General features: G+C 38.5%; 1 protein-coding gene across 6 annotated transcripts in view; it reads right to left on the bottom strand.

Annotated features, from left to right (window-relative positions):
* mid2 (midline 2) overlaps positions 1-18,973 on the bottom strand; it is a 157,264-nt gene that overhangs the window by 85,111 nt on the left and 53,180 nt on the right. For 2 of the 6 annotated variants that reach the window (XM_008420367.3, XM_008420374.3), the window contains exon 1: positions 14,696-14,976. The exons of 3 other annotated variants lie outside the window; for them this stretch is intronic. The gene's annotated coding sequence lies outside the window, so the exon portion shown is untranslated. Of the gene's footprint in view, positions 1-14,436; positions 14,659-14,695; positions 14,977-18,973 lie in introns of those variants that run through there. One more of the 6 variants, XM_008420368.3, reaches the window with a different exon arrangement.

Genomic DNA, 18,973 nt, shown 5'->3' with positions numbered 1-18,973 from the left:
TGTTTGTTTGTCTGTCAACGTGCAGAGAGACTAAAAAAATGTTTCTCTTTTATATTGGACAATTAACTTGACTCTACATTATTGCCACCGTAAAATATATATTTTGTTAAATACTCCCTCTGTGACGGCCGCTATGAACATTGTGACGCTCTTCAAACAAACACTGCAATTAGTCCAGTTTTTGTCGTTTGTTGATATTAAGAGCAGATATTATGTTCAAGTATATCAGGCCAACGCCAAAAAATACACAATGATTTTCCACACAAAGAACCAAACATAAAAGTCCTGTTCTGTGTAAAGAGGATTTAAAAGGTGGGTTTTTCTCAGAATGAGTTACAGAATTACTTAGAAGTGAGAGATCAAGGCTTCCAGTAGATAACAGGAGGGTTAAACAGAATACAGTGAATTTGCTCTGTTTTGTCCTTTTGAGTTTTCAACCTCTCATTGAACACATTGGATTTGGAAATATTTCCTGACTACTGTTATGGTACTATCTGTTCTAATCTTAAAAAGGTTCTCAGTTTAAAAAAAAAAAATCTAATCATTTGTCTTGCTAAAGGCTTTACAATTTTCTCTCACGACATCAAGACACGACGTCATCTCTTCTCCAAATATAAATAGTTCAGAATTGCTGATTAGAGCAAGGCTATAAAAATGTTGTTCTTACACCTTGAATACGACTTTCTAAAGAGAAATCAAAGATAATCGTATAAATACATTGTATGGACTGGTCAATATTTTAGCAAATAGCAGATTATTAATCACTAATTCATGTTAAATCCGCATCTCTAATAGAGTTGAACCAGTTCTATTCATCCATGCAGTCTCACAGTATTTGTGGTAAATATTTACTCGGATATCTTTGCAGTTCTGTCTGATAATTCTTCAAGGAAAGACAACATGGACAAAAAGGCTTAATTTTTTTACCCAAGGGCAGTTCTAAACTGGAATATGACAACACTTTCACTAAGCAACAGGAATCTTTTATGTCTTTCCTCAAGTTGCTTCACTTTTTATTCTGAGAAAATATTTTCTAAGCAAGCATTCTTTGATTTGACACATTTTTCCTCAGAGTCCCAAATACTGTGGAGCAAACTGTTCTCTACTTTCACCCATGAAGCTAAAAAAGCTAAAATAAATTAGCTAAAAAAGTTCATCCAGCAAAACTTAGGTGATGTATTTCCTCCCAGAAAACCAAACTTCTTTACTGATACTTGACACCAGTTTAGCCTCATTTTTCCATCCTTTTAATACATTCCGCATAAGCACACTACAGCACGGTGCCAAGTTGATGGCATACCTGTAACTGGAATTTTCTATAAATATGCAAATGTGCTCCAAGTTATGTGAGAAAGCAATTTACACAATGCATAAACAGTACACTCTGCTAACTAACAAAGAGCCTCTCAGAGAGAAATTGTATTTTCAGCTCCTGTACATGTACAAGTATGAGGCGTTTACCAGTCATAAGACAAATGCTTGATGTTGGAAGACTGACAAGAAATTCCTGAAAAATGTCTGAATCCTGGTAAAAAAAAAAAGAAGAAAGCAGCATTTAACTGTTAACCACTATTGAATATGCAGGCTTTAGCTGTTGCTGTTGATTTGCAACAAAACCGTTCCAGGTTGAAACGCTGGACTGTGGATCCTTTGGCGTGGAGTTGCTTTTCATTTTCATGTAAGGATTCTCTTCAAGTCCTTCAAAAATGCGAACAGCTGTCCTGTTTGTTTGTAACTCTGTGATTTACTGGTGACCTACCCAGGGACGTACCCGTTCACACAATGAGACAGGCGTCAGCCCCCGGTGACCCCCAAAGGATAAGGAGGTATAGACAAAGGATAGGAGGATGCTAAAGCTGAATTAGTGAATAACAGGATGGTGGAAATGATTAGGGTCTCACAGGTATTAATGTTTTGTATAAGAAGTGCCTCAATTCGCTGTCTCTAACCCTCACAGAACATCACAGGGCTGGTTTTTTGGGGAACAGTTGCGTTTTTCTGAATTTTACCTCATCCACATAGTTTCTTAAACCTCTTTACACCAGCCACTGGAAAGCAAAATTACACAACAGATAGAAACCATAACACAAATGAAAGACTTGTCAGAGTCATCTCAAAGCATACAGAAAGAGACACTAACCTCTTAATCTCACCTTCCCTTCTCACAGGAGACAGAGAGAGGATAATAGTGTGAAATGAGAAAATAAATAGATTATTTATCAAGTTAAATCCTGGATGAATTTTCCTATTCTGCTGGATGCTTTTGGTGTGAAACGCCTCAAGCTGCATGTTGTGTGGGACGTTCATGTCAATAAGTAAAGGGACATATCTAGAAGCCAACCCGGTTTCACGTTAGGTCAAAATCTGCACCACCTCTATCCAAAAAATCCATTTACCAGTTCAGCTTCAGTAGATGGTACCATTAATAAAGCATGAGGTGTTCATAAGGCGTTACTAGGCCATTTGGTTATTCACTGTGGCCAGCTGTCCAGCAGAAAGAAAAGAAAAATATTAAAATACAGAGGTAAAGCAAAGAAAACAGCAAAAGGAGGTCAAGAGAAATCGGCTACGAAATATAGATCACGCTCTGAGAAAGTGGAGTGGGAAGAAAAGGTGGGAGACTTTGCCATCAGTGTGTCCCCAGGGAGGGGGTTCCTGTCCTCTATCTCGCTCTACAAAGTCAAAGCCTTTCTATTTATACAACACTGTAATGTTTGGCATTTCCTTCAACGGGGGAGGTTATGGCCATTGTTTTCTTTGGCTGCTGTTCGATTGGCTCCATGTGCTCAAATGTCAGCAGCTTGTGGCTCTATTTGCTCGATTAGCTTTATTTATCAGTGAGAAAATATTGTTTGTTCTTTCTCATGATGGGAAATCTTGTCTGTGGTGAAGCAAATAGTGGATTCTGAGATTCGGGCAAGAACCAATGAGCTCAAATAGCAATTTGATGAACTGAGCTGTCCCCTCCATCTTTTGTAGGATGCTAATATACAACATGCTACAGGTTACAGCACAATTACTGCAGTATGTGACAGATCTGCGTTTGCTTATGGCGTCTGCAGCAAACATAAAGCTGTAATGATGTGCAACATATAATAGTAAGCTAATCTGTAGTGCCAATCAGTACTTCTTCATTTAAGCAGGGAAAAGCATTGTGGCTGTAATGAGCCAATTCTTTTTAAACAAAGAAAAAAGGAAAATAAAAAGAAAATAAGGCAATTATGCTCTTTGCAGTCAAAGTTTATGTATTTTTGTCATTATTGAAACCCATTAGCATATAATAATTCTTACAAAGTAGTTCGAAAGGTTCTTAAAGGGCAACAAGGAGAGGAGACTTAATTACAGGAGAACATAAATGTGTAACATTGTTAAACATTGATACAGAAGTCGAACAAGTGGGATAAATTTAAGGATCATAGACCAATTAAGAGGAGGAATAGACTGCCTCCTGGCTTCATTTGAAATCAATTTCTCTGATTTTGAAATATGTTGTTCAAAGGGACCACTCCATCTAGACTCATGGTGTCTGGATCTGTACTTCTTTCTGTCCAGACAATGCACAGATGTGTCACACATGGTTCTACTCAAACTGAGAAAGCTTCAAAGCTATACAGGTCACCATATGGGTCTTTTGTATGAACTATAGTCAGCTGAGCTTACAGCATCAGGACACAAAACAGACAGGAAAAATATTTCCAAAAGTCTGTTTTAGTTCAGAAAACCTCTGAAAAGTGCTGTGCAGTCCAGAAAGACTGAGGTGACTAATTTATAAGAAGGCAACTAGGGAAGTATCTATGCCTCTTTCACATTTCTGAGCTATTTCAATTGAAAACTTGAATGTATTTTGTGTGATATGGTTATCCCTAAAACACCTAATTTTCAATTGCTTAAAATAAAGTCTAAAACTTTGTTTTGCGTTTGTGTTCAGTCTCCTAGAAGTTTTACATATTTGGTGGGTGACTGAATTTTTCCTCAATCTTAATGAGAAAAAATAACTCAAGCTCAGTCAAATTAGATCGAAAGCAACAATGAACAACAATTTTAGATTTTGCACCTGATTTTAAATTGGTTCTGGACATTGACTGGTCCATTTTAACATAGGTATAAGTGCTGATTAGCCATTCCTCTGCTCCAGTTTCAAGAGTTTGCAGCACCTAACAGTTTCTCTCCATGTTAATGGTGATGTTTGATTCTCACAATGTAGTTGCGGATCACTGCAGCCCCTCCAGAGTTTAGGTGAATGCAAGGATTGGACTATACTCCATGAGATCTTCAAATCTTGGGTCAGTTTTAACTTTTTCATTTATTTGTTGGAAAGTATTACTCACACTAAACAATAATCTCAGACTAAGAAGCATTTTAAAAATGATAAGGATGAGATAGCTCTCCAGCAAGTGACAATGTAGGCCAAAAGCAGTTCTTGCTGACCCACAACAACTTATTAATAATAATCACACGTTTCTGGCATCTGCTCAGAAATGCATGAGGAAAAAGTGCAATACAAAAAGGAAAATTTGTTTATTTGTCCCTTCAGGTTCCAGTCTTATCAGTAATCGAGAGACCAATAGAAACTGTATCATGGTATCCTGGTAAATCTTCTTAGAACAGCTGTATTTATACTGAGATTAACATATAAGGTGTTGCATTAAAGTATTTTTAACACCACAAATAGTATTTATTCAAAAGGAATGAATACTGTAGTTGGTAAAGTAAATATGCTGTACATATCGTGTAAAACACTCAATGAGAGTCAATATAAAAAACACATTTTGTTGGACATAAAATCTCCAAAATATTCTTGGAAACGTGGGAAAACAAACAAGCACACACATATTTAGTATTGTCGGTGTGGCCCTGCAACAGAGGTCAACACAAATCAATAGCTAGTTAGTTTAACAATAGCTGCCTGGCCTTGCCTGCATTTTAAAAATAGCTGTTCCCCGGGGCTGTGCAAAACCAAAGAGTATAATGGTGAAGGTCAACAATGCCTACTGCCTCATCAGTACTGACCTGAGGTGATCTAAGGACTTAAAAGCCAAATAAACTCACTGCAGTCCAGCCACAGTAAGTTAGATTTATTCTCTAACAGGCGGGTTCAACTGATTTGAAAATTCACAGTCCACCTTCATGGAAAAAGAGAAACATAGTCAAAGAACATCACATTTTAGCTGGCTGACAGAAATAAAATATAACCTCCTCCAGGAATTGTAAAACAACACAGAAGAAGATCTTATGAGAATATTAGAAATTTCAAACAAGCAAAATTCCTGCTGGTGCAAATGAGTCTTAGTTTATTTCAGCTCAACGCTGTTAAGTAGATAAAAATTAGGTGTGACAGTGCTACAGGTTTTCTTTGTGCTTGGAAACCTCTATGAATACACTCTGGTAACGCAATAATGCATAAAGCACTGAAGAAATCTCATGCTCATTTGAAGTTATGCAAATTTAATAGCCTTTTGGATGCATTATGGATTGAAATCCTCTATGAAACGCTCCAGAACACTGCTCTCTCATAAGACATGATGTCCGATTACCCCCAGGTCACACAACTCTTCTGACCAGAACGTCATATTTTCACAAGAAGAAGAAGGTGTGGAGCGACCAACAGAAAGGCCTCTGGGTATGGTATGAAAAACTTTATCCCTGGCTCCTGGTGGACTGGAGCTGAGAAGTGTTTTTACTTTATTGGCTTCCACTGCTGCAGTCATGGGAAAACTAAAGTGTCCTGTATTGTCTTTATAGTCATGTAAAAAAAATAGCTGCACCCTATAATTCAGTAACTTCACTAACTACATTTGGCAGCAAAAACTTGAGGTAGCTGTTTTCTTTATCACTTTATCAGTCTCATGTTTCAGAGCAATCCTGGTTCAACCTTCTTTACGACATTGCTAAGTTTTGACGGTCTTCAATGGTACATTTATCTATAGTTTTCCCAAATCCCACCCCAGGATTTTAATAAGGTAATGACAGCTTTTGACAGACTGCCTCAGGGCAGCTGTGGCTACTATCCTGTAGCTTCCCACCGTCAGTGTGCAAATGTGTGTGTGAATTAATGACTGTAATGAATTAATGATAAAGTGCAATACAAGTACAAGTCATTTACTATTTTCACCATTTAATGCTCTGAACTTTGAGTCAATGGAGCAACTTGATTAATTACTTTTTTCAGAAATGCTGAAAAAGTAAATAAGCAAGTCATTCTTTAGTAATTGACATTTCTTTGAATATAGTTGGCCTCACTTGAAAACAAGCCCAATAAAGAGCCCTCCACCGCTGTGCTTGACAGCTGGTGTGATGTGCTGGTGCTGACATGGCGTTTGTTTTTTTACAAACATGTTTTTGTGCATCATGACCAATTATCTCCACTTTAGTTGGAGCTGAATTACATTTTTCTAGAGGTTTGGTGGCATAGGCAGATGCAACTCTTCAAACCTAACTGCCTCACAGTATTACCTTTAGAGAAAACATACTTTCTAAGAAAAGCTTCTTCAACCTTTCTCTACTGTACTGTTATGAAGATTTAACACGGTAAACAGAAGCTGTAGAGCCTGAGATTGTTTTGCAATTTTGTGGTAAACCAGCTGGGATAACAAGACCCGAGAAGACTGCCAGCAGTCTCAAATTGTTTCCACCTATGAATAATTTTTAGAACAGATTATCAACTTCAGATAATTTGAATAAAAACGTATTATTAGTAGTACTTCTATAAGGCTACCATGTCTGTTAATCCACATCAACATGCTCCAGTCCAGCAATCCACCAAGATTGCGATTAGGGGGGTGATCATAATTCCTGATGTTCACTTTATTAAGGAGTTTTAATTATCACCATTTGCTGCAACATTTCCCATCAAATATTATGGGAGCAGAGTCTGTGACTACTCCCTGCTCTAAATGTGAAGGGGATGGATAGAGTTGAACTCCAGGAAGCAGTGGCTCATATTTGCAAAATCTTTGATTAGGACACTACACTGTGTGCCTAGCAAAACAAAAACAAGACTGTGAGATGATGGTGATGGGTGGTGAACACTGATTGTCTACCGCTGCTGCCTCAGCTTGCCTTAGGTGCTTGAATTTACAACAATGATTAGACTATAAATCTCTGCTTGTTTTTTTTATGTTTTTTTTTCTCTGTTGGCAGAACAGACAGAGAGATGAATCTAGAAAAAATGAGAAAGAGAGGGGAGCTGGATGTAGCCAAGAGAAAACCAGACATAAGGTCGGAAGATGAAGAGAAAGTTTGCCAGTATGTCAAGGTCACTTTTGTTACACTTACTTTGAAAACAATAATTTAACATAATGAACAAGCATATAGGGATAAGGTTGCTGAACAAAGTCAGTGTTTTGGGTGTTATAAAGAAAAAGAAGTCAAATACAGGAGAAAAAGGAGGAGACAAAAAGAGCAGAACAGGCTGAGAAGCAAGAGAGAAGGTGAGAAAAATCAACAACATAAAATTGTGGGAGCTACAATAACCTGGAACATGTAACTATTCATTTTTGAACATAAAAACAACCCCACATCATGTCTAAATAAGTATTCCTCTTCATATTCCATTTGAAAAATCTTTTTCCCTGTGAAATAAAAATAACATTCATCTCTGCAACATTGATAGAATATGTGATTTGAGTAATGATGGGCCAGTAGCACTTTATTTCCAGGAAGACTTTTGGCTTGTATTATACAATCTATTTCTAGGATTGCATGTTCTCTCCTAACACTCCTAACAAGGGCCATAAATCAGCTTTGCTTCTGCCGTTTTCCCATTGTTGACAGCGAAGCCAGTTAAAACCTTGGAAGCTAAATTTTTTCTCTATTTATCCACAAAACATCTACCAAGGATCCAGAGAGGGAAACGGCTGGAGGTCAGATCAATAAGGAGGGTAAAAGAAGTGAATTAGATGTGCCAAATGTTTGAATTGCAGCTTTGACCAGTTAAATACTGCAAAAAATTAAAAGTAGTCCATACTGCACCCCACAGTTTAGAAAACAAGTAAATAAGATGAGAAAAGGAGAGAAACGTGGGGAAAAAAATCTGAGTTGATGAAGCCACTGCAGGCCTTTGCACAGTAGAGCAGTGAATAAAAACAACTTTTTGTTTTAAATTTATTGACTCGCTAAGATGATTTCTGTAGTAAAGTTGAACAATTACTCGTGGCTCAGACTGTTGTCCTAAGCCTGCAACATGAAAAACTAAACATGGACACCTCTGAAGACAACGTAGTTAGAAGTAAAAGAATTATTTTTTTTTTTTTATCACAGATCCTCTTTCAACTGGAATTATACAATGTGCCATGTGGATTTTATTTTTTGTAATTTATGACTGTAAAGTTATTGTAAAAAAAAGTGCTATGATTTAATATTTCATGTTTTTCACTTAGTAAAGGCTGCTGATAAGACAAAAATACTAACAAAATAAACATGCCGTATCCTCTCTGCAGTGAGGGAAGATGATAGGAAACAAAGGAAGATTTGAAAGAAAACTTAGGCTAGTCCAATCGATTTAGGCCAAGATATATTTTAAAATTTTTTTTGATTAGAATAAGAAGAAATCTTTAAAAACTATTTCAACCATTCAAAAGATAACAAACACATTTTTAATGATAAAAAAAGCACGTCTGTATAATGAGGGAAAGCTTTTTGATAAATTTTCTTGTTGGACAGAGAAACTGGTGCTCCATTGTTCTACTATTCCATCTCAGAAGTAACACTCAATATTCATTAGTCATCAGGGGGATTTTTTTTTTATGCAGAACTGCTTTAAAATTCAGGTTCAAAAGTTTGAAATTGTCAGTTGAAAGTAAAAGAAACAATCTGATCTGCACTGAAGAAAAGTAGAAATCTTTTTGAGTGGAAAACTTGTGTAACTTTCGAGACCCAATTTTGAACTCTGGATCACAAGATTACTCTTTGTCCTTTCAGATGCAACCAGTGGGAAGAAAAACAAGGCCCTCAAAGTTTCACAGCTTAACTGTCAAAGATGTCCTCTGTGGGTACAGTTAACAGAGCAGAAAGTATTTTAAAAAACTAAGAAAGTTACAGATTTAGAAAAATGTGCTGCTAAAATGGATAAAAATCCCTTTGAGAAAAAAAAAATATCAAAGAGTCTGTCTCGCTTTAACAATCTTCAGGCAATGAAACTCTCTAAAAGTAAATGACCCCATTTACTTCCTTTATACTTTCAACCAAAAAGGGAAAGACTAACCTTCCCATTCATTAAAGAAAGACTTAATTTAAGAAAAATATGAAAATGACACTAGTTTTAGAGAGCTGGGATGTTTAGTGCAGTGCTTAATAACTTCCTAATGCATGCAGCGAACCTCCTATAGCTCTGGTGGTCCAGAAATGGCCCTCGTTATGGACGTTCACTGCACTGAGTACAATGAAAGTATCAGAACAGAAATATGTGGATGTCTACCACATCGTATATCTCCATGCTGCGTGGGTTTGTACTCCCACAGCTATTCTCTTGATCAGTGCTTCAGATTAAAACCACGTCCTTTATTGAATGAATTTGGAGTTTTCCTTTTTTCTTTTCATAATTTATTACAGCCAGCTTTCCATCATAGAATGTGCAACTTCTCCTCAATAGACAGTTGAGACAATTCATTTTGTTTCTTAAATGTATGTGGCTTTTAATAATTTGGATGGCATAAAGTGATCACCTGATGTGTACAACAAGGTTCCTTTACTCATTTCTGAAGTCGAGTTTGACACTTTCCATTTAATGCAAATGTAGTTTTGTTGCTCCATTCAAAAACGGATGTCTCTTTGCAAACCCCTCATTTTGTGGAAATCGGCTGGCGATTGGAGGCAGACGATAAACGGGTCAATCACTCAGGTCACTGGCAAGATTGAAACCCACAAATGTGATCTTTTTACAAACCATGCGAAGTGCAATCAGGGTGCCCTGACAAAAGCTTCAGTGTGGACATGCGCTGAGGGTAGCGGACTCATCTTAGCCGGTGTTGGGTAGCACTATAGAATTTTAGCAAGCTATTTTGTTTGACATGCTGAGGCATGTCTGTGGTTCATACTGGCTGTGAGAGAGAGTATTTAACCAAATAACAGGAAGGCATAACGGGAGTACAGCAAAGCTGCTCGTCTTAATCCTCTGTCGGTGATGGAAAAATATAATTTTGGAAATGTTGGCAGCATTTTAGCAATCTCAGAGATACAATATTGATTATTTTTTCCAAAGAAGGTACATGGAGACATCTGTTTTTATAGCTCTATAAACAGCTAAAATAAGCTGACAGTTTACTAGTTGAAAGTCTAAACTCAATCACTTTGGGGTTTTATAAATAGTCACACCCTGTTTTACAGCCACTGCTTTCTCACCCAGAATCTTTAAAATGCTTGCACTCTCAATATAAAGTTTGGCCACCTAGTTTCAAAAAAATACATAAATAAGTTGGGCTTTGTTGCTAGTATAAAACAGACAAAAAGATTTTTAATCTTGTTGCAAAGATTGAGTTTTACCACAACACTTTAAAACCATCAACTTCCCAGACTGATTTTGTTTTTAAATCCCTATTTTAATGATTTTATATGTGTATAAAGAATAACAGAAAGGGGGGGAAAAAATTGTAAAAAATGGTCAAAAGTTTTTTAACAGGCCCGTACCAGCTGACTCAGGTGATTTAGTAGACCTGCTGAGAAGAATTAGTGGAATTTCTCCCTTTCTAGATTTGTTGCACAAAACTGGAATAATGTCACTAATGGCAAGGCGTGGAGCAGAGGGCAATGATTTAAAACCACAAGGAGTTTGAATGCATAACCTCTACTGGTATGTGCCTTGACTGCATAAAACTGTCCACCCACACAGATTAACTGTATTTGGGTCCCAGTTGCTCCTGCCGTGATGTTCAGATATTATGTTCTTGTAAAGATATTACTGGAAGCTACCAGAATGGCCACCTGAAAGTTTCCTCAATGTAAAGGAGAAGACTTTCGGGGGAAGGACGTTTTAATGTCAGATGGAATTAGACATCAGACTCACGTTATACCTGAAATCAAGATGAAAAAGGTATTGTCAGAGAAAAGGTGGCCTAACTTGAATTAATTAATGTAGAAGACAGGATTTTCCTTCAGATTTAGTGTGCAAGGGCATTTGAGGACATAATTATGTGTGAAAAAGACAACTTGATTTATGATCTGACAGAAACCTGAAGACAGAATGCCAAACTACGATACATGCCATAAATTATTTAACAGAACAAAGAGGGAAATCAGAGATATTTTTGACAGCTGACACTGTGAAGAGTAAGGACGTACTGCTTTGAAACTGACTTTTCACTATCTCATTATTGTCTGATTCTTTGTTATAGAAATGCATAAAGACGTCCACTGGGTACAGGCATCAGCCTATCTTTTGTTTGGTTGACTATGACCAATAATCAGCTGCCCTCTCTCTTGAAAATCTGATCTTTGTTTAGTGAGCACATAAAATGTAAGGGCTACCAGATTATGATGAACAGAAACACTTTTCACTCAGTTACTGAGAGAAAAAGACTAATAATTAAAAAAAGACTTGTTAAATGGAAATTATATTTTGTACCACATGTTGAGACATGTGAGTCAATCAGACCAAGAGGAATCAAGAGAGAAAAAGACCTCCAGCAAATAACAGGAAGGTTGAACGTGAAGTTTAATTGTACTGTTTTATACTTTTGAGGTTCTAAGATATGCTTGTCCTTGCAGAAGTTCAATAAGCTGCTACTTTCTCCCAAGAAGTTCACACGGAGTTTTGTTTTAACAATAAACACCATAGATTAAGGTAAACACCTTCATATGATGCAAATATGTCAACACCAAAAGAGTCTGTTTTGAGTTGTTCTAAAACAGAATTTAGTGACAGATCAGGACAAGAAGATTAGGCATATAACATTTCGAAAGATTTTCTTTTAATTTCGTAGATTCCAGATCTTAAAGAGAACCATAAACAAATTCAGTAGGTCATGATTCACTTTTTATTTAGTGATTATATGAGCATTAATGTACAGAAGGAAAAACCAAATAGGTTAGTTTTTAAAACTATTACAATTCTATAGAAAAAAGCGTGACTATACCTTGGGGCTCTAACAGGAAACAACAACCACTTTTCCTTGGGGTAAAGAGAGAGATGGATAGAATGAGACAGGAGAGAGGAAGGGAGGAGGAGCGGAAAGGGACCACAGCAAACAAGCCTATAGATAGAAAGACGGTCAGCAAAGCAAATGTATGGCATTTGAAGGTTTAAGCAGCAGCCTGGAGCATTGATTCTGCTCTTGTCTCTTTGAGATGGGAGCATCCATGAGTGTGCTGATGTGTAATCAGTCTGATGAGACGTGTTGTGTAATGGTATGAGACAGTAAGCTTCCAGACCTTCAGAAAAGCAGAAGTAGGGAAAGTACTTAAGCTGGTGTAGAAATGCACTGACAGTGATTTTCCCAGCCGATACAAAAACTCAGGTTTTACTCTGCAATCGCCAGTTCCGATTGAAATTTAATCAGATTTTTTTATCTTAAGGACTAAACATACATCAGGTTCTTCGACAGAGGTAGAGTTAACACAGATCATAGAGGATCGAGCCAATCTCTGGTTGACTGATTGTGGTGCTTCTCCGTCCCAGTGTACTGACAAAGCGTACACTAAGGATGACTGGGTTTGTATCTTAGTTCATCTTTAGCACATTGTGCTCAAACAGTTGCCACAGACGCAGTGGGAAAGAGAAAATGGATGAGTTATTGATTCAGACAAAGGTGGCTGCCAACGAAAAGCCAGACATTTTACAAGGCCAACATTATCAAATAACATGAGAGGTTAATGCTTCCCGCCGTGCAACACATACAAAGGGACTCAAAGCAGCATGAACAGCAATCGTGCTCCCTCACACCGTCAGCTGAGCTCAGCAGGATTAGCAGAGCTCAGTTGAGTTTTATGTTTGGCATTCAGCACAAGCTACAGATAAATTATAGGTGACAACTAGACACCTCTCTGACAACTTTGTGCATTTTATCACAATTTGACACAGCCTTAATTTTTGGGAAGCATACTGTAGCTCACTTCACTGTTGCAGAGAAGGTATTGCAGAAGTTTTCTCATCTCTAGAACCCCTTTTGTAGTTTTTCAAGAGTACTAAAATAAAATTAAACGTGTTTTTTTTAGTATTTGGTGTGGTAGCCCAATGTAAATTAGTATATATTTGCAATATGGAAAAAAGACAAAACAAATATATGGTGTGCAAGTCTGATGTACACATAATAATGTACATAATGTACATATAATAATGTACATATAATTCTCATTGGGAGAATCAGGAAATAAATTAAGTACAGTCCTTTATAGACTGGCAAGAAGAAAATCATTGTTGATAAAAGCAAGTCATGTTGTAGTTTGTCATGTAGGGAACAACAAACATGTAAATAAAGATGCTCTGGCCAGATGTGTACTATAAAACATTTTGTGGCAGAAAGTTAACTTTACACATGAGCCTTACCTCACCATCTCCATCCTAATCCAACAGCAGCAGCATCATGCTGTGGAGATGCTTTTCTACAACAATTGAAGTTAAGCAGAGTTGGTGGGAAGATTGTTGAAATTGAATACATGGTAATTCTGGGAGAAAACATGTTAGAGATGCCAAAAAGATGGGCGGAGGTTCACTTTCCTGCAGGACAATGACTCCAAATGTACAGCCATGGCCCAGTCAAAGTCCAGAACTAAATCTAACTGAGAACCTGTGTGGTTTTCTATGCAGCCTGGCTGAACTTCAGATGGTCTTCAAAGAAGGAGCAAACTATCTGTCTGCAGTCTACTCAAGACATGCAGAGCATGTAAGACAACACTCCAAAAAAAAAAAAAAAACGTGTCGCTCTAATTGAACCAAAAGAAGTTCTCACAAAGAACTTCTCAATCATGCAGTGCTTCGTGTTGATCTATCCCATGAAATGTAAATAAAATCAACTGAAGTCGTGGTTGTAACTTGTAACAAATTGGGAAGAGCGTTAAGGGAAATGCAAACTTTTGCAAACCACTTTAGATTTGACTTATAGAATCAGGGGTCTGTGTTAATCATTTTTGGTTTAGCAACTCAGAAAAACATGTGTTAAATTATATATTAGAACAAGGGTGACAGTAATACAGTTGTAGTATGTTGGCATTTAAGAAGCAGACAGCCGACGCATGAATTTTCATTGAGATGTAAGAACCCGACGAAAAAAAAAAAGGACCAGCTGTCAACAGTTCAGCCACTGGATCCTGACCGGCTTTTATGCGCCTTTTTATGTCACTCTCATCACCAAAATGAGTGGGATCCGACAACTCCGTTGCGCACTTTGATATTACATAAACAGCAAGCGTCTCAATTTAAATGCCATTATTTTTCAATTATTTTCTAAGATAAAAGGTGGAAACAATCAGCCATTTAACTTCCATCAGTAATTACCAGCAGCCTACCTCAGACATGATCGTACGCTTTCGACTCGAGTCCACTCACGAGAAAAGCGTAAAGCCAGACGCGTCAAGTTAGAGAAGAGAAAAAAAAAAAATCCCCGCTGACAGTGGGGGAAAAAAATAACCACCGGCTCCCGTTTCTATTCCCGGGCGTCTCTCCGCCTGCGTGTGTGCGAGCGCAGCCACAGAGCTGAGCCCCACTTCACACCAAGACCGAGTCAGACACCTCCAAGGGACGAGGGGAGGGGTTTCAGACACCTACCAGCTTTACGTGCCCGACGCTCTCTTCCTGTGACATCTTGGAAGTATCCCGAAATGATATAGGGGAGAAAAATAAAAAATAAAATAAAAAAATTACAGAACTCGGTTAAAGAGCTAGTCTGAGTACTGCAAATGACTCATTTCCTTCTGTTGGAGACCCCGCGTAAAGAACTCCAAAACGACAGCCCCCCGGAGCGCTCCGTCTGTCGGCCAGACTCAGAGCAAGTCAGCTGCACCGCTCCGCCGGCGAAAGCTCCCAGGCAAAGCGAAATGTTCAAACTTTGGAAAAAACGAGAGAGAGGGAAACAGAGCAAGAGGAGGGAGGGAGGGAGGGAGGGAGGCGGACAATCACAGGAAAAGCGGCTCCTCCTACCCTCTCAATACAAAACGCAGAAGCAAGCAGACACAAGGTTTCAGGGCTTTGTGCTCCGCCTGAACTGAGGAGCACAAAGTGTTAACGCCTAGTTAACTCACTGAACGTGTGTTTTAGCAGCAGACTGCAGGTCACACTTTGAAGCGGATTTATTTAAAGAATTTCGAGGAGTCAGACAGCGAGGTCACACAGGGTTAATTCACCTTCATGAAGCTGTTTTCCACTGAGGATGACAAATGTGGCCACATTTTCTTTTTCCACTTTCTTATTTTGGAAAATGATGTAACCCTGAGCAATAAATGCAGATTCGTAATTAAACATCATAGACTTTTCATTATTATCATTTAGTAAAGCAGGAAACTAGAGAAATTAGGGCCTTAAATCCTAAATGGCCCGGGGACATCAGTTAAAATATTCATAGATCTAGACTTAAGCAGATATTTCATAATAACAGCTCTATTATGCTTTAATTCTATCAACCATCCTTGTGTTGTGGACGGACAGGATGCTTGGCATTTCTACATATAAAAGTAAAATCTGAGAAATTTGCTGCGCATTTGTACACAGCCCCATTTACTGTGATGCCCCTGAATAAAATCCAGTTGCCACCAGGAGTCACCTAAGTAGTACAAAGAATCCAGCTGTTTACATCTATAGCTTTTCTGTGAGGGTCTCAGAGGTCCATTTTCTGAAAATGGAAGGAGTATTGAATAACACAGAGGCTAAACTGTTTCCATGAACTGACAGACTGGACAATGAAATTAGTAAAACAATAAAAATGCCTGTGGTTACTCTGGAGAAGGTGGGTGGTTCGACTGAAATGTTTCAAGAAGAAAGTTTTTGTTGAAGGGAAGCCATGAGATGGCCCACTTAGCAGTGGTGGGTGCAACACGTTGACAGGATGCTTTACTTCAGCAGAGGAAGGGAAGCAGCTCTGAGTGGACAGGACGATGGAATTTGATATTCACTGATGCTTTCTATTTTATCTGGCTAAGCAAAACAACAACAAAAAAAATATCCTCCTGAATCAAAGTGTTGGTCCTACAAAGCTATGGCTCAGTGGGATGAAATACAATTGCAGGTCACACATTGAGCATTTTTAATTGTACAACATTTTGAAAACCAGGTGTACCTTTCCATCCTCTTCATAGCTATGTGCTACTTTGTATTGGTCCATCACCAGACATTCAGTTTGTGTTTGATTTCTATTAACTCTATAATAGTTCAGGAGGTACAAATACTTTCACTAAGGACTATATCCCAGGGCTTTCTTTGAACTTTGTTCTTCTGATCAGCTGTCGATGTGTGTTCTGCCACTTGAACATGTGTGTGTTTAATTGGAAACAATGCAGGGGTTAAGAGGCAGACTGGCCCGACAGGTTGCTGCCGTTTGCCTGTCGTGACCTGCACCTGTGCGACCTCTAACAGCTTGGCACGTATTTCTTTTTTGTGTGCGTCGTCTGATGCTTTGTTGCTGCTTTTGCAGTGAGGTCACCCTTTCAAAAATAAACACAGGCACAACATAGTATACCCTTCAATAGTGCAGACATCACTTATTGTTTTACCATGAACATAAAACTATTGTATTGTAAAATGTGTCAGAAAATTTGTCACGTACCAGTTTCAACAGCAGCAACGTGAATAGAGCCATTGGTGCAAGGGCTGCTTAATTAAGCAGTGTCACTTGCTGACTAAGACAGAGGTTAGACTCAGATTTCTGCTTCTACAACACAACAGGGAGACTGTTGTGGGCTGAACAGTGCCAGACAAGGTGTGTCCTTACAAGCAGGTGTGTCCTCAGACTATCAACAAGATGTTACCGTGCTAAGTGTCTGGGGGTCCGCTCACAACCTTCACAAGTTCACATCTCGCCATGTTTGCCCATCTGTCTAACTTCAAAGTCTCTGCAAACACATTTTTTAAGGCAATAAAACCTGCCTTTTTGTCCCCCATATGCAAAACCTCGCTTGTGAACAATTAGCTTGAACAGCTGTGCTATGAGTTGACCGTATCAGGTTATTTCTGTTTGCTTGGCTCTTTTGTTACATATGTTAAAGAGCTGTAGTCGTGCTACCAGACAAACGGGTTGACAAGAACTTCAGTCCGATCAAATGATAAGAAAAGTTATGCACAGCTTTGTGAGTCTAAGAGACTGACTACAATTTCCACTTCAGCAGAAGATGAGCGACTTGAAGACTTCTGTTGTGATAAAACACAGAGCTGAGACTGAACCTTATCTTGTTCTTTTCCTTCCTACTTAAGCTGTCTTTGTAAGTGAAGTAATAAAAATAACATGCTGCACTGAGTACATAGTAAGACCGAGTTGTGAGTGAATATCGTGCCTATTCCCGGCAGGAGGTATTTTGAGCTTTAATAGGTCTTTAACCCTTTGAGCCTGAAAGAACGCCTGGCTGATTGACTGTGCAAACTAAGCCTGGATTCAGCCTGAGGCACCCACCAGTGCTGTCTTCACTTACTGACCACACGGACATCTGAGTTGTCTGAGCCAGGCAGTGAGCAGCATTGAGCAGGAGCTTTTAGCATCCGGCACTCTAAATGAACTCAGTGTTTTGTGGGTTGGTGAGCACTAATGTATGTTTACTCACCATGCGTTCAAAGCATCTCCTTTCTTTACCGCAGCGATTGGTCACAGGATTGCTATTGACATTTTGTTTGAAGCCAGTTTCTTTTTTAATCTCTCTCTTTTTCATTCTGAGCCACTGAGACTCACTTCCAATTATGCTGTAACACCCGTGTGATTACAGCAACCATATTAGCAAATATACGGCTGATAGCAATGGATTACAGTCTTAAGATTCCCACTAACAAAGAAACCTTTTGGCTTGGGCAGACTGGAAATGTTTGCAGAGAAAGTTGGCAGATACTGTACTACTTCACTTGAGTCATGCTGAGCTTACTGATGGCAAATGATGAAGCAGAGACATTTGTCATCTTTAGGGTTATAGCAATGCATCCAGTCTATGAGACAAAACAAGACGTGATATTGGGCTTAAAAGAGAAAACTACGACTACCAATGGTTTAAAGAGTCTATAATTAGTGCAGAAGAATTCATTCTACATTTGACCAGACTATATATATGGATTTTGTGCTTGTCTAAGTTGGTCCTAAAGGTAAAAAGTAGTTAAGTAGACGGGTTAAAGTGGGCTTTAACCCGTCTCTGTTCAGTCGAGAAAATCAAGTTCAGGTTTGACCAAAGTTGCAAGTCTAAACTTGGATCTCATGTAACTACTATCAAACGTAGCATTTTACAATCTTTACTTGTGAGTGCGTTCTTTTACTGGTTGAATGCCTAAAATAGAGAGATGTACATTAGCCTTTTTAGGTCATACTTACATGATCTACATGCATTTAATATGCTCCACAATCAACTGAATGATTGAAGGCAATCCACATTATGCTCCTGATCCACCTCTGGAGGTAGTCATCAATTCATAATCACTATGAACTGTGAGGGTTAACATGAAATCACGGAACGAGTGTCATTTAGAACAAAGCAATAGAGCCAGGAGCTGCAGCACCAAGATCCACACAGAGAAGTGACATCATCATCCAGCGTCCATCTGATGTAAGAAACATGTCCATTAGCAGAATCTGAAGCAGATAAGACACACTGAGGTTGATACACAACAACTTGCATGGTATCTAAAGAACTGCATAGACTTAGGCCTGCATGAAGATTGAGACGAGCTCAGCACTAGAGAAAATCCTGCACATTAGATGAATGCTGCATGTGTTAGGTCACACCCCACAAAAATGGCTGGATGATCTGAAAGCTTGTTTTTGCAGAACTATAATCCAAAAGGGTCTATTGTCATAACTCAGTTTTGCTATTAAACAGCACAACAATTAGGAAATCCCACTGGTTTGTCAACTTGCTACTAGAG

The sequence above is a fragment of the Poecilia reticulata genome, chromosome 10 (assembly GCF_904066995.2).
Source record: "Poecilia reticulata chromosome 10, P_reticulata-male-v2, whole genome shotgun sequence".
In the NCBI taxonomy this organism is placed as follows: Eukaryota; Metazoa; Chordata; class Actinopteri; order Cyprinodontiformes; family Poeciliidae; genus Poecilia; species Poecilia reticulata.
Note: the sequence above shows the minus strand (reverse complement) of the source record. Positions and strands in the feature narration are given on the sequence as shown.